This window comes from Cyrtonyx montezumae, unplaced genomic scaffold, assembly GCF_038088225.1.
Source record: "Cyrtonyx montezumae isolate F1298 unplaced genomic scaffold, pur_monq_1.0 scaffold_8, whole genome shotgun sequence".
In the NCBI taxonomy this organism is placed as follows: domain Eukaryota; kingdom Metazoa; phylum Chordata; class Aves; order Galliformes; family Odontophoridae; genus Cyrtonyx; species Cyrtonyx montezumae.
In genome coordinates, this window is record NW_027072089.1 from 39,491,341 (window position 1) to 39,506,010 (window position 14,670).

The 14,670-nt window shown below is 43.3% G+C and overlaps 1 protein-coding gene across 2 annotated transcripts in view; it reads right to left on the reverse strand.

Annotated features, from left to right (window-relative positions):
- Positions 1 to 13,598, reverse strand: part of MAPRE2 (microtubule associated protein RP/EB family member 2) — an 85,829-nt gene extending 72,231 nt beyond the window's left edge. The window contains exon 1 of one of the 2 annotated variants that reach the window (XM_065751953.1): positions 13,581 to 13,598. The gene's annotated coding sequence lies outside the window, so the exon portion shown is untranslated. Of the gene's footprint in view, positions 1 to 4,874; positions 4,931 to 13,580 lie in introns of those variants that run through there. The other variant, XM_065751951.1, reaches the window with a different exon arrangement.
- Positions 13,599 to 14,670: the final 1,072 nt, after the last annotated feature.

Sequence of the window (14,670 nt, forward strand, 5' to 3'; positions counted from 1 at the left end):
GAATACACGAGACCAGGCAAGGTCACTTCTGGTGAGACGTTCACTGGGACAAATTCTAATTCACCCAGATATTTTGTTCACATACAGGCAGCTGGGAGTCTTTGCAACACTCTCAAATGACAAAGTTTGGCAACTTACCAAACAAACTAAATGCCTTTTGCCTGTCAAGAGCACAAGCACATCACTTTACTTTAGCATAACTCTGCTCTTCCTCAATGCAGTGTGTCAGCTTAGACGAACTGCTGTACCCTAAAGACGACTGCCAGGGTTCAGCTTGCCTGCTCTTTTTTGATGACAAATTGATGTTGAATTTCCAGAATATGAAAATGACCATGATAATATATTTTGACATGCAAGATATGCAAAGAATAACACAGCTGAAGCCATCTCAACTTTATTGGATCGATGCTTTGTTATATTTGGAATCCAATTATTTTTATTCCCAGAAATACTTTTGCTTCCTTAGAGTGGATGCTTTTAACCTCTTCTTGCTGAGGTGCTGTGCTTTTTTCCTTTTTTCTACTGTTCCACAGCAGGAAATAGGATGTGAATGAGAACCCATAAATTCAGAAACACCAGTTACTGCTCCTTTCCCCTCCTAATAGATTTGTTGATTTGGAAGGAAACAATGGAAGTTTCACTGCTTTCCTCCAGTGCAGTGGGACAGTGACGCTCACCAGCACCTTCTAGGACCAACCTCCGCACCTGGGATTCTGAGAAAAGGGAGAAATACACCATGCAGTTCTAGCTCACTATTGCTCTCACCTCTTCCTGCAGCTTCAGGTTTTAGAAGTCAAATGCAAAGGGATAACCGTCCCTTGTACCCCCCCAACATACACACACACACGCACAAAATAACATTGTCTATACTGCACAGAGGGATACATACAGGAGATAATAGCCCCAACACCACTGTCTTGGAGGATTTTAATGGATGCATTTAGGCTGCAGCATAACCTAAACATTTATCTTACAGTGCATTACCAAATTCCATAAAACCTCAATAGGATCTTCATGCAGAGCGAGGCAATTCTCTGAATTTTTCACACTAATGCACAGTAAACAAAGTGGTGACAACTCCTCAGTGCCACATTGTTTTAATGGACAGACACTGTACCAGTAGCTACACGTTCCTTTCAAAGGAACACAAAAGACATCACTGCCACTGGTCGGACAAACAGTTCTTGTTGGCCCACAGCTACATAATAAGCTCCCTGTCATTTGACAAGCCCATCATAGCACTTCTCTATCTGGTTTTCTAATGTGATCATGTGTTGTAGTCCCAGCATCCCAATGAATAATTATTGCTGCAGCAGACAGTGCATCACCCTGAAAACATGAGTATAACACTATTCACATCCCTTGCCCTATGTGGCCTTCAAGCATTTAGCACACTTTACAAAAGTTATTTCAGCTCAATAACATATGCCAGGATGACTGGCAGTTACATTTCTTTCTCAGTTTGTTATTTTACATGCAGACATAAATGAAAGCCCTCATTGGTTCAGGAGAATTTTCATTGCCTCTGCTACAATGCACAGAGAAACTGAACTTCAGGCTCCTGCCTCATGATGGGAGATGTTGCTCATTTGCATGATTGTCAGGTAGATAAAGACATAGTGAAACTTCAGATCCACAAGAAGCAGCACCCTGTTTAACCTTAGCAGCTTGGTTTGACTTGAACTAACCCATGGCAGTAGAGACCAGCTGACATTTTTCCTCTTACAGCACCCTGAGAAAAATTACTATTAACAAAACCTAGTCAACTTGAGGAAACTGCAATGATTTTAGGATCCGTAAAACCCCTCTAATTTCAGTTTCCTAAAACCCAAACAAACCAAGATAATCAGGAGAATCCATAGAGGTTTGCTGGTTCTTAAGGAAATGAGGCACATAGCTAAGCAGGGCCAGCTCAGGTCTTCTCAGTGGTACAATGAAAACTTTGTCTGATCCACAAATATAAGTAAAATGCATTTCCATCCTCATTCAGGAGTTAGAAAGCTCAGTTTCTTGGTGACAGTAGAAGAGATTATGGGAAACAAGGAGAGCCACTGGAGACTGTTCAGGGCCAGCAGGGCTTAAAAGCTGGGCAAAGTCTCAGAAGATGCCACTGGGATGGGGCCTCTCTCCATCCACTTTGCCTTCTCAGTCATCTGGGGCTACCCTTCTCCACAATCACCTCTCTCTTCCTACCAGATCTGATACCTGTAGGCAGCTCCACACCTCCCTCAGCTCAGTTCTGAATGCTCTCCTTCTGCCATACAAGTACCAGCAAGAGAGAACCCAGAGGAGATTTTGATTTTAGCATCCAACAAAGTATCTTTAAACTTCTGATAGCAAAACTATTCAAATATGACAGGACTAACAAAATACCAGTCTGGAATCATCCAGCTGCCAGTGCCATTCTTTGCTGCAGGGGAGTTGGACAAGACGACATATAAGGGTTCCTTTCAACTCAAATGATTCTACGATACATACACCACACCAAATACATAAGTTACTGAAAGAATAAAAAATCAGGAGAGGAAGATGAGCATGCTTATGTTTGCAGTTTGGCTACTTGAAAACAATCCATTAAAATTACCTAAATTTGATCAAATACTGAAAATAATCTGTGATAGAAGAATCAGTGTCCTTTGACTGATTTGTGTTGAATAGCAGGTCAGTACCGTAAATACATGGGTAAATACTTTATTCCAAGAGTATAACTCTTCAAGTCACAAAAAGACAGAAGTCATTTTAATCCCTGCTTAGGGAGGATGACCAAATTTGCAGACACGTGTTCAGCACTGTATCAATATCCTAAATAACTCTTCATCACTCACTTGAAAAAGCTCAAACTTTCTCTCTGATTCAGAAAATCCATCCAAAAGAATCCAAGAGCAAAAACATCTGCAACTCTCTGCTGGCATTGAAAGTATCAGGCTGGATATTAGGAAAAATTCTTCTTGGAAAGAGTGGTGTGGCATGGAACAGGCTGCCTAGGGAGCTGGTGGAGTCACCATCCCTGGAGCTGCTCATGGTTAGTGGGCATGGTGGGGATGGGCTGGATGTTCTTAGAGGTCTTTTCCAACTTTAATGGTTCTGTTTTATGGTTCTATTTTCCTCTTTTTTCCTCCCATTTACCGTACTAACCAAACAGGAAGTAACAGCAAGTATTTCTGAACAGTTTGTTAATATACCAGTTTGCAAAAAAAACTTAAGTAAATGCAATGCTTAGAAATATCTACGAAGAATCCAGCCACAGCATGTCAAGATATTGAAAGAATGACATTAGATAAGGCCAAGGGACTCCTCTGCAAGAGGCTGCTCTGCCACCCAACAAGCCTCCTCCCACCACAAACCAGTACAGCTGAATTTGTCACATATCAGTAAAAACACATTGTAAAAAGTGGATGTGACCACATGGCTCATGCCCCCTACAAGCTCAATACTGACAGCACCAGCTTCAAAGCAAAACCACAGCATTATCATGGTGGAAAACATGTCTCCTCAAACTCAGGACGCATTTATTTTCTCATGTCTACTAAGCGCGCACAGTCAAAGCGCTCTGACAGCCTCTGCAGCTTGCATCATACCATTTTGCCCAAGGGGCTGTCAGTCAGCTTCTCTTGCCAGATACAGTTTTCACAGTTTTGCTTACAGCTAGGGGAAAAAAAATAAAAAAAAAGGAAGAGAACTCAACAACAGCACCAGTCCTGTGGAAAACAGGACTTTGGTTATTTTTGTGGCACTCAGTAGCAGGAGTAGTACACATAGCAGAAGAACTCATAGACTAATGATCCTCAAATACTTCCTGTGTTTTGGGAGCAATGTCTGAAAACAAAGTTCTGAAAACACAACTTCATTCCTTCTAAATTGAAAGGTCACAAAAGAAAATCTGGATGGCTACAAGTGAAGTGATTGGAGGAAAAAGTTCATTTTCCAAATACACATCTCTAGTTGCTTATTCTGCTTTTTAAATAAGTCCAGACTTTCTCCCATCTTACCAAAGGCCTGAAGGGAGCTCCAAAAAAAAGTATTTCCAAGGTTCAGACCCCCTCTTGCTAGTTCCTTACAATTATACTTAACCAACTCTAAGTACAGAGATAGGAAACCAGTGTGAGAGTGGTATTTTTACACTGACCATTACCCTTGATACGTCCTAGATGCGACCCCTCTACATTGCTGTACCATTTCTTAGTTTCCTCAGTTGATGATTATGAATGTTTTCACTCAGTCATTTTATAAACAGATATAGATGCCTCTAGAAAAGCATTGTACCAACAAGATAACCTACGTTGAACAGCAACAAGTCTTTATAGCACATACTTCATTTCAGGACATTCATAGTAACTCAGGAGACCTCTGCTGAACAGAATAGTTTCTAATCATTTACATGCAGGTGTATAAAAGGAAGCTGTGTTACAATTCAAATCAGAGTTATGACAGGATTCCTGGGTGTATCAAAGAGTTCTGACTAAGCCACAGTAATTATGCAATTAAGCATAGCATATCTTTTATTTGTACATTTGAGAAGTTAATATTGGGGTGGCTAACAAACAGCAGCGCCATAACAAAAAACCACAATAACCTCAATGTTGTAGAAAGGTGGTACAAATTAGTCTCCCAAGCATCATTCTGAAAGACCAGATCACCCTATAGCAAATACTAACCACCCCAAACTCTACAAAGTTTGGGAATATTTAAGGTTGTTTTGTTTCCCCCCACCTGAATTAGCATTACAGGAATGCAAAACTATGGAGAACAAAACTCCAATTATACACAGCAAAGAAAATACAGGCCTTTGAAATTACAGTAGTACTCAGGTCTCTGCCTCAGAGGTATTATGCACAAAAAGGAACTGAGCTAGTAAAATAGACTCCATGGCTTACCTTACTTCGCTGTTTCAAAGATGTATTTGGAGGACCATCCCCACTACGTGAGTCTTTATAAAGCCTTGACATATTAACAATTGAAATAAACAACAAATAAACAAACCTGCTCAATAAAACTGACAGTTGTCAGAGACTGGTAAAAAAAAAAGAGCTCCCTTAGAAACCTTCTCCTTATAAACCTCACCATGGGTGTAGCTAAATGTCTGGCTCCACCCTTCATCCCACCCAGAAACTCAGCCTGTAATAAAGTTTGAAGCAAGATGATCGTGTTGTCAACTTCTTGTGTGCTCTGTTTACCGGACAGCTTTACAAGATAATGGTAAAATGTAGATAAATAAAATTGACCTTGTCCTAATATTTGCATTTTCTGCTACATGGTCTACAAATGGGTGAGCTTACTTGGTTGCTTGCCTTTTAAAAGCACTGCTGTAGCAACCTGAGGGAAGCCTAAGAGCTTTTAGTATTTATTTATTTATTTTTATTGGAGGTACATCATATTTTCAACCAAACATATCTGTGAAGTTGCAGCAATTGCTACTTACACCACCACAACCTATCAAGAGCCTCCACCACCAGTGTAGGCTCCTGTCTTCATCACTGACATCATGAAGATGATGCAAGATTATAAACCTTTGCAAACTTGGTTAAAACACACACATGCCATGTATGCACAGGGACCAGAAACTTCTGAAAAATAGATTTTGTTACTTTGTCTTCAAACTACTCTAATTTTTAAAGAAAAACAACAACAAGAGAACTTCATTCCTCAAGGTCTAATTCAAAAGAGTGAAGAGATGCTCTAGGCTGTTACAGTCTTAGTGGTTATATACTGCCTTGGGGTGTAATATAAACAGGTCAAGAGGTATATACTCCTGTTTCTTACTCGGTATTTTTTATTTCATTTTAAAATTGCAGGTATAAGGAATTATAAATTCACAGTGGTTAGGCTCTTCTGCTGTGAATAATTGAGGTTATCCTGGCACTCCTGCAGGAGATTGGGTGTGAAATCGGAGATCTTGAGTTGCTTGGCAAGAGCTCAACTATGCTTCTATTATCTGGGTTTGCTGTCAAGGGAGCGATTAGGAGATTATGTTCTTGTTAACAAGATCTGTGTGAGTAATGGCTATTATGCCCAACATTTCCTGTATTTAAGTTGAAGTGATTGCTCCATCTTGATATGGAGAGGTATTTTCCTGAATCATTGTCATAAAAAGGTTTGGGCTGCAAGGGACCATAAAGCTCATCCAGTCCTCATCCACCCTGCCATGGGTAAGGCTACTTCCCACCAGATTAGACTGCTCAGGGCCCCATCCATAATGATCTTGAATGCTTCCAAGGATGGGACATCAAGATTTCATTGTTCGGGCCAAGTCTCAACTTTAGTAAATATTAGAAGAACATGTATTCCTTCTCATGAAACCAGTCCACTTCTGTCTGAAAATGCTAATTGGCCATTAAAATACATGTATCCATATGGAACTTTTACTATAACATTAAAATATAAGCTTAATATTGCCTGTGTTCTTCTTCCAGTTCTCACAAAGTGTCAGATGGAGGAAAAAACAATCAAAATAAAAGATTTTGCTTAAGAAGCGACAGCATTCACTTTTCACGTGAAAGCCTTTGCAGAGGCTCCCATACCTCTGCAAGCAAGAGAAAGCATCTTCTGCCTTAAACTCCATAAGTAAAGGACAGATACCTATGTCTCTTTCTGTGGCTGAAAGAATGCAATCTTGTTATCATACCATATGTGAATACAAAAATTCTGCATTGTTCTCAGGGGTCAATAAGAGCATTTCATCTTTAGAGCAAATCTGATGATTCTGGGAAAAAAGAAGTGAGTTCACAGATTAAAACAAACAAAGAAAACAGTTCTATTTAAATATCAAGTTGGAAGAAATACAATAGATTGCATTTTCTTTCCTACCACTCTAAGGTCCCATAGCAGGCTTTCCCTCTACCCACTTCAGCAATGATGACAAAACAGATCAGCCCTGACACTCGTGGTTGGATTCTGCCTTATTTTGGGATGACGTTCTTAAGGACAGTGGAGGAATCCGGGTGAAGGGAGGAGGAACATCACTGAGCAAAACCAGAAGTCAGGAGATGAGTACTGCTGTGCTCTGTGCAGCCCTGGGCCTAGTCTAGGACTTGGATCCAGCTTCTGTTAGAAATAGTGGGTGGTGAGATAACAGAGAAGTTTAGTTTTTACAGGATCCACTCTTTGGCTGGTAGGAACTACTCTAAAACTGAAACATGAAATGGTAAAACAGCATGGTCAGAGCTGTAGGAACTAGCAACAAAAATCAAGAGAGAAATACTCCGTGCCGCAGACTGGCTTCTAAGAAACCTTGCACATGGAAAAAATATCTGATTTTCTGAGTATCGCCAGTGTCTCTTCAAACTGCAAGAGCATACCTGCATGCCTTCTAGAAGTACTTCGTTATATTTCTGAAGGCAAACAAAACATTCTGCAACTGTACAAGCAGTCACACTCGTTACTGTCATAGCCATGGGAAACTGCTAAAGCTCAGTTGACCAGGTCATATTTTAGCAGCCTGAACTGGAAGAGGTGAATGCAAAGCAAGCAAGTAGGTGATCAGTGGGCCAACCCCTACTGAGAGCTCACCTCAGCAACACCCACCTTCATCAATAACATCTGGTTTTCACCAGCAGATATTGTGCAAAGGCAAGACTTAAAAACACATCTGCTTTACTAAAAAGGAGTAGTTACAAGTGCTCCCCCAAATGCAGAGGGGCAAGACATAAGTCAGACACCACAGCAGTAGAGTACAAACTAGAGATGAAAAGAGGAGGCTGCCCATTGCCCCAGCAAAGCCAGTGATAAGGAGGAAAAGGAATCAAGCAGGCAGAAGTGCTGATAAGAGAAAGTGGTGCAGCCAGGATGCAGCTAGGAGGAAGGGAAACAGATAACGTGGAAAATTTCTCAAGAGGGATTGTATGAGAAAGGAGTGCAGTGTATGAGAAGGCAGCAGTGATGAGAGCAGGGGTCCTTCCAGACTTAAAAGAGTAATGAATCCAGAAAGAGCTGAAAGCTCAGACTGTTTTTTTTTTTTTGTTTTTGTTTTTAATCTGGAAGTATTTAATCTGTACTTCAAAAGTTTTCTGAGAGACAGCAAACTAAGAGCTGCTGTTCAGAACTTCTGAATGTCAGAACTTCTCTGATATTCCCCAGGCTGTTTCCAGCTGCACCTTGCAACCTTTTCTTCCTAATTGTATATTCCTAACAAGTTTCCTATGGTTGCCAAGGAGGCACTAAGATCTATGCAAAGAGTTGTCAACATGTACTCTCCTGTATCTCTAGAGGTCCCTTCCAACTCCTACAACATTGTGATTCTGTGATCTCTAACTTCACATTTTGTTTGCAAGTATTAATCATGATGATGATTGACACCAAAGCACACAAGGTCATTAAAGGATTAATGGAGTTGAAAGAAGTGGAAGGGAACTGTCTATAAAAAGTTATTGCAACTAATAATGCCTGAGAACTCACTTCATGAGAAGATAAAAAAGTTTGTGATAATCAGGGAACAGCTTTAAGGTTTAATCTGTATATATTGCACGCAACATTTATGTAAGAGTTTTTAAATTTTCAGTCATTTGGAAATACTGGGTATTGTTCATATCTGTACAGCAGATATGCAATGTAATATGTTGGAGTGGAACTCAGCTTCATGAGTGGGTCACCCCCCCCCCCCCCAATCAGGAAAATCCAACATGTGTCATGCTGTATGGGCCACCAAATGCCAAGGCAAGCGTTTGCTCTGTTGGTACAGTGCAGTAGTTGGAAGTTGAAACAGCAATCCTGAAGAAGTATGAGTTACCCCTTGCCTCTCTGATTACTTTAATTACAAACATAAGTTACCTGTTTTCCTTCAGTGTGTATACTTCTATCGATACCAACCAGATGCTATCTGCCAATGAGCTGCTTCTAATTTTAGAAAGCAAAGCAATTAATATTTGCGGGTGTTTGAAAATGCATTTATCTGTCTATCAAAATGCAAAGGACCCAAATACTGCCAAACAATACTTGCATTTCCAGGCACTCCTGTAAAATAATATCCTTAGATCTATCAGGCCTGATGAACACAGGAACATGACAGAAATCAGATAGGGCCCTTGCTACAAGAAAGATACTGAGGTGGAGCATGTCCAGAGAATGGCAGTGAAGCTGTGAAATGACTGGAGCACAAGTCTTATGGGAAACAGTTGAGGAAGCTGGGGTTTTTCATTATGGAGGAGGCTCAGGGGAGACCTTATTGCTCTCTGCAACTCCATTGTATCAAAGTGGGGCTCAGCCTCTTCTCCCAGGTGGAAAAGAGGTAGCATGAAAGCTAATGGCTTTAAGTTGCACCAGGGGAAGTTCATGTTGGATATTAGGAAAGATTTATTCTCACCAAGAACATTGAAGTATTGGAACAGCCTGTCCAGGGAGGTGTTCAAGAACCATGTGGATGTGGCACTGAGGGATATGGTTAGTGGGTACAGTAGAGATGGGTTGAGAGTTGAACTAGGTGATCTTAGAGGTCTTTTCCAATCACGAAATCAAGAAAAATGTTCTCCCATCACTTCTGTTTTGCCTCTTAGCCTGAGTCTTTTCCTCAGGCTTGTAAATGTTCTTCAATTTGGATTCTTGAGCTCTGCAAGGGATGTTGCATTATTCCCAGGAGAGATGAGTCATGAGATTCAAGGTTAGTTCCAAGCGCCACATTGGAATGAAAATTCAAGAACAAGTTTACTCATAGCATTTCTATTCAGTCTGAATATGACAAAGCCAAACTAAACATATTGTTTTCCTTTGATAAAGCTGACATCCTTCTCAGTCTGAAGGGACTGTAACTAATCTATATTCAGCCTAATGTTAACTGGGTCACAAAATGGTTACCAGATCAAAGCATATTTGAATAAAATTCCTCAAAAAGGAGTAGCCTGAGAAGATACTTGTCTATTTCTCACCAGAAGTTGCACAACCAAAGTCTGTGGTGAAATCAGAGACAGCTTCTTCTCTGCTGACTTTAACGAGTCTAACAAACCTACAAACATATTTACTAGATTAGAATAATTTAACTGTCTGAAGATTACCTCTAATAAACACAAATCTTACATCAGCCTTCCCTTCCCACCTCTCAAATGTAGGATTTATACTTTCTAGCAACTTGACATTTTTACTTGGTCTTTGCTAGGCACTGATAATTAGATCAACATGAAAGCTTGCTATTTATGTGAATGGTAGGTTACCTTAGCATTAGGTCCTTATTAGTTTTAACCCGTTATGAAGATTTACTTGAATTATTTTAAGTACTGAATATGTGAAACTCTCTGAGTAAATACTTTTGACTTCTTCCTACAAGGTGGAAAATTGACATAGCAAGACTCTTTCAGGAAGGATTAAGTTAAAGATTAGGCTCCTGTAAAGCATTAGAACTATTCCTGTGCTTCAAGCAGGACATGTGGGTCATTTAAGTCTCAGTGGAATAAAGCTGGGAGAACAGAAATTTTTTCAGCAGAAGACTCAGAAGATCCCGGGCCTGGAGAAGTGCTCAGCTAGGATTGAAGATCTTCACGCAAGCTTTGTCACATTTTCATCTTCTTCATCACCCTTTCTCCATCATCCATCTTTACCTGACTAGAGTGGAGATCATTCCATCTTCAGGGCAGCAGCTGCTGATCACATCTGAGCAGGCTTGCCCCACCTTAAGCCCTGCTCTTGTTATGGGGACTGTCAGACAGCAAGGTAGGCTTCCTTTAGCCTTTAAAAACCCCTTTCTGGACGTAGCCAAGATAAAAATAGCCCGGGGCAGCCCTGAAGCTAGACTGCTGATGCTGGCAGTGCTCCCAGAACTGCCCTTAATCCTGCCTGTCCCACAACAGTGTGCTGGGGATGTGGTTCAGCCCATCGATGACAAATGCAATGTGGAACAGCTCCAAGATCCAACTGCATCTGCAGCTAATAAGATGATAAATGCTTGTCCTGACTGCTTTCCTGAAGCATTCTTGCACTTTTCTCTATCCTTTTTCCTGCAGTCCAAGTTCTGCCTTTGCTTTCCTCATTCTTTACCATGCTTGCAGTCCCCTTTCCCTCACTTGACCTCCCCAAATGCAGATTAATCACCGCTTTTCCTTTCCATCCATGGAGCCTTCTCAATCCCTCTGTGAGAAGATACCCTGTTTGAGGTATTCCCCACCTACATTCCCAAGATGGCCAAACCCCCCAGTTTCTCTCAGTCCCCTTAGAGTGCAGTGTTCCCAGAGCCTGGCAGCAAGAAGGGTGCAGAGGCACCTCATGGCAGTAGGGGTGCAAAAGCTGCACACTGATTGCCCAGATCATGTCATCATTTCAGCAGTGAGAAATGTAGCTCCACTAGGAATCCATGTGGGGAGTTGGAACTATCTTAAACTTAGTGCTTTGCTGGGCAGAAACACTGACTTTTGTATACACATACACTATGCATATATAAAATAATATATATAAAGTTGCTGAAAGATCCAAGATTACATTGAAGCCTCGGCCAACACCAACACGTGTGCCATCATGCAGCAGTTGGACTTTGGGCCACCAGTGACTCAGAGCAGTGCTACTGACACATTCACCACTGGAAGCTTTCTGCATCATCTGCATTTTCCCTTCCCATGCCTCACACAAACACTGGCCCAGCCCAGCTCTGTGAGCCACAGCTTACAGTTTTTGACACGATATTGTATCACTCTCCAGAGATGCCCGAGGGAAAAATTCCACTCAGCTAATTGTGTTAGACTGAAGCTTCTTTCTCTTCTGGGATTAAGCTTGTTTTCAAAACACTTAACCATATTAAAAAGTTTCAAAGTTGCAAGAGAAAAAGAGCCAGAATAATGGCTATTTTTAGCTAAATATGAACAACGTGTTTTAGCAAAATGTACAGCATTTCCCATCCCCTCATCCCCAGGGTTTACTGAGGGTGAATTCTTGCGATTACCCATTTGGGTGTGTGTATGTGTGGGGCACTGTTGGAGGAGCAGCTACTTAAACCACAAAGTATTTCACTAGTATTTGGAGGAATGGTCAAAAAATAATGCCAAAATACCTGAGCAAGTTTTTATAATATCTGAAAGAGGCAATGCTAAATAGCTTAGAATACTTGAGCTTCTATGAGCTGAAAGAAAAGAAAACATGATTTGAGATACTTGGACCTGGATATAGTACATCAGACCACTGAAATTAACTGGGACAAGGCAACACATATTAAATTCAGTTGAAAGGGACCTCAAAAACTCAACCTCCTGCCATGGGCAGGGCTGCCCCCACCAGCTCAGCTGCCCAGGGCCCCATGCAACCTGGCCTTGAGCACCTCCAGGGATGGGGCACCACAGCTTCTCTGGGCAGTTTGTACCAGTGCCATCACCTTCTGAGTAAAGAATTTCCTAATACCTAATCTAAATCTCCTCCCTTTTAGTTTAGAACCACCCCCCTTGTCTTGTCGCTATCTGTCTATGTAAAAAATCGGTTCCCCTCCTGCACATAAGCTCCCTTCAAGCACTGGAAGGCTGCAATGTGGTCTTCCCAGGACCTTCACTTCTCTAAGAAGTTGTCCATTTCTCTCAGACTCCAGGTGTCCTTCTGCATCCCCTGCCCTCGTGGACAGGGTATTGAGGAGCAAAAGCTACAGTACAGGCACCTCTGTTCCATCTTGGGGAAACAGACACAAACAGGAAGGTTTAACTTTGCAGAACATGCATGCAGTAAAGGGCCAATTGCCAAAACCTTCAAATAAGCATAAAACACTCCACATTACAAAAAGTCAAAAGAAACTCACACTTGCCCTCTGGACAAGTCAGATTCATGAACTGTTTGTCAACACTGAAGCCTGAGGTTGCATTTCAATGGTGTATAGTCAGTCAGCTTTCCCTACTAGGGACAGTACAAAGCACATGTGCACCGGGGACTCGGGGAGCACTCGGTTTGTGATCTGGGCATCCTGATGTGACAGCACGTACAGCTGCAGAATGAGGAATATCTCAGGATGCCCTTGAGTCGTTCCCTCCAAATGCTGAGCACTTCACTGAAGCAGTCAGAACCCTGGCTGAGAGATTTACCCTGCAGCAGCGCTGCTGCAGAAGTTTTTAAGCAGTTCACTTTACCTTCAAAGATAATATATTTTAAGAGAGCGAGTGCATCTTATAAACCTTATGCCGTATTTCAAACGGAGCACACATTGTTCTGCTCTATCTATCTCTGTCGGCCTCTGTCTTCTCGTAAAACAGAGAAAATTGCTGCGATATTTCTTCTTGGAAAGTTTCCACCTCCTCGGCCGCCGCAGGTCTCCCATATCAAAAGCTTGCACCATCAGCTTCCTCCAGTTTGGAGGCAGAGAGAAAGCAAAGATCCCTCTGGGAGGCCAAGAAAGGACCGTAACACACCACAGAGGGCTGTTATCGGCAGCAGCCGTCTGAGATGGGAAACCAGGTGATGCACCGATCGCTCGCCCCGACGGCAACAGGCAACTCGGAGCCGAGCGGACTTGGCGCTGCCAACCGACCGTCACGGAGAGAGCCGCACTTTCCTCTTCCCACCGCGGAGAGCCGGGGACGGCCGCTCGCTCCTCTCCGCGAAATACTTTCGGGCCGACGGTGACAGCCGCGCTACCTGCCTTTACCCGTTATCCCGGACCCTGCCGCGCACAAAGCATTACCGAGCACCGGGCTCACCTGCTCGGCTCCGCGCCGCCGCCGCTTTTCCTTTCTCCCGCCCGCACGCTGACAGCGCGGCTTTGTCCGCCCGCCCCGCTCCGCTCCGCCCCACCCCGCCCGGGAGGCGATGCGTGAACCGCGCGGGCACCGCTCCGAGCGGCGTGGCTCGGCTCGGCTCGGCCCCCGAGCCGCAGATGGGCTGCTGTTCCAGCCCTGCCCACGTGGAGCCCCGTGTTTGTGTTTTCCAGCTCTGTCATGCGGCCGTGAGCGCCGGGGGAGGAGAGCTGTGTGGGATGCTCTTCCTATTTTTGTGGTGGTAACCGTAAAGAAAGGAAACGCGGATCGCTCCCTCCCTGTCAATGCAGCATGATCGTTCCCGCTGGGCGTTAAATCGGGACAGGCTCGGATGAAGAAAAAAACCTAAAAATATGGGGAGGGGAAGGGGGGGTGAGGAAAGCTCAGATGTGACATAAATAGGCTGGATTTGCTGCAGCCCCTTGTTCTTGACTGGGCAAAGCAGTGCATCTGCTCCAGGACACTGCAGCTCCCTCCTGGGCAGCGCTGTGTGGGAGCGCAGAGATTGTCCCCCAGTGACTCTGGGACTTCTGCTGCGTGACTTATGGGATCCCGTGTCCTTGGGGATGCACAGATCCCACGCAGACCTGGCACAGCTCTACTCTCCCACTGAACCAAGGGAAAGGACAGCCCAGCAATGGATGTGGGGAACCCCAAGTGTCTCCAGGCCTTCTCGCTGCCAGGACCTAAGCCAAAGCCCAGAGGATGAGGGCCACTCTTTCTGTGGGGTGCGGGTAGGGGCTGGAACCAGGCTCGTGGCCATTGGATGGTCCTGGTAGAAGGGCAGTGACAGTGCCATGCCCCACACGCATATGTGATGATGTGGGGACCAGAAGTCTAGTCTAGGGCACCCCTATGTCTCACACACCCCTCAAAGGGGAAATGTATCCCAAATATGAGCATTCTCACTCAGCTAGAGCAGAGTGGCCAACACTTTGGAAACCTCTCATTCAGAGTCAAATGGATTTCCTCCTTTTTTTTTTTTAATAGTGCCTGAGAACTGCCAAATTTCTTCTTAGTCCTGATATGAGAT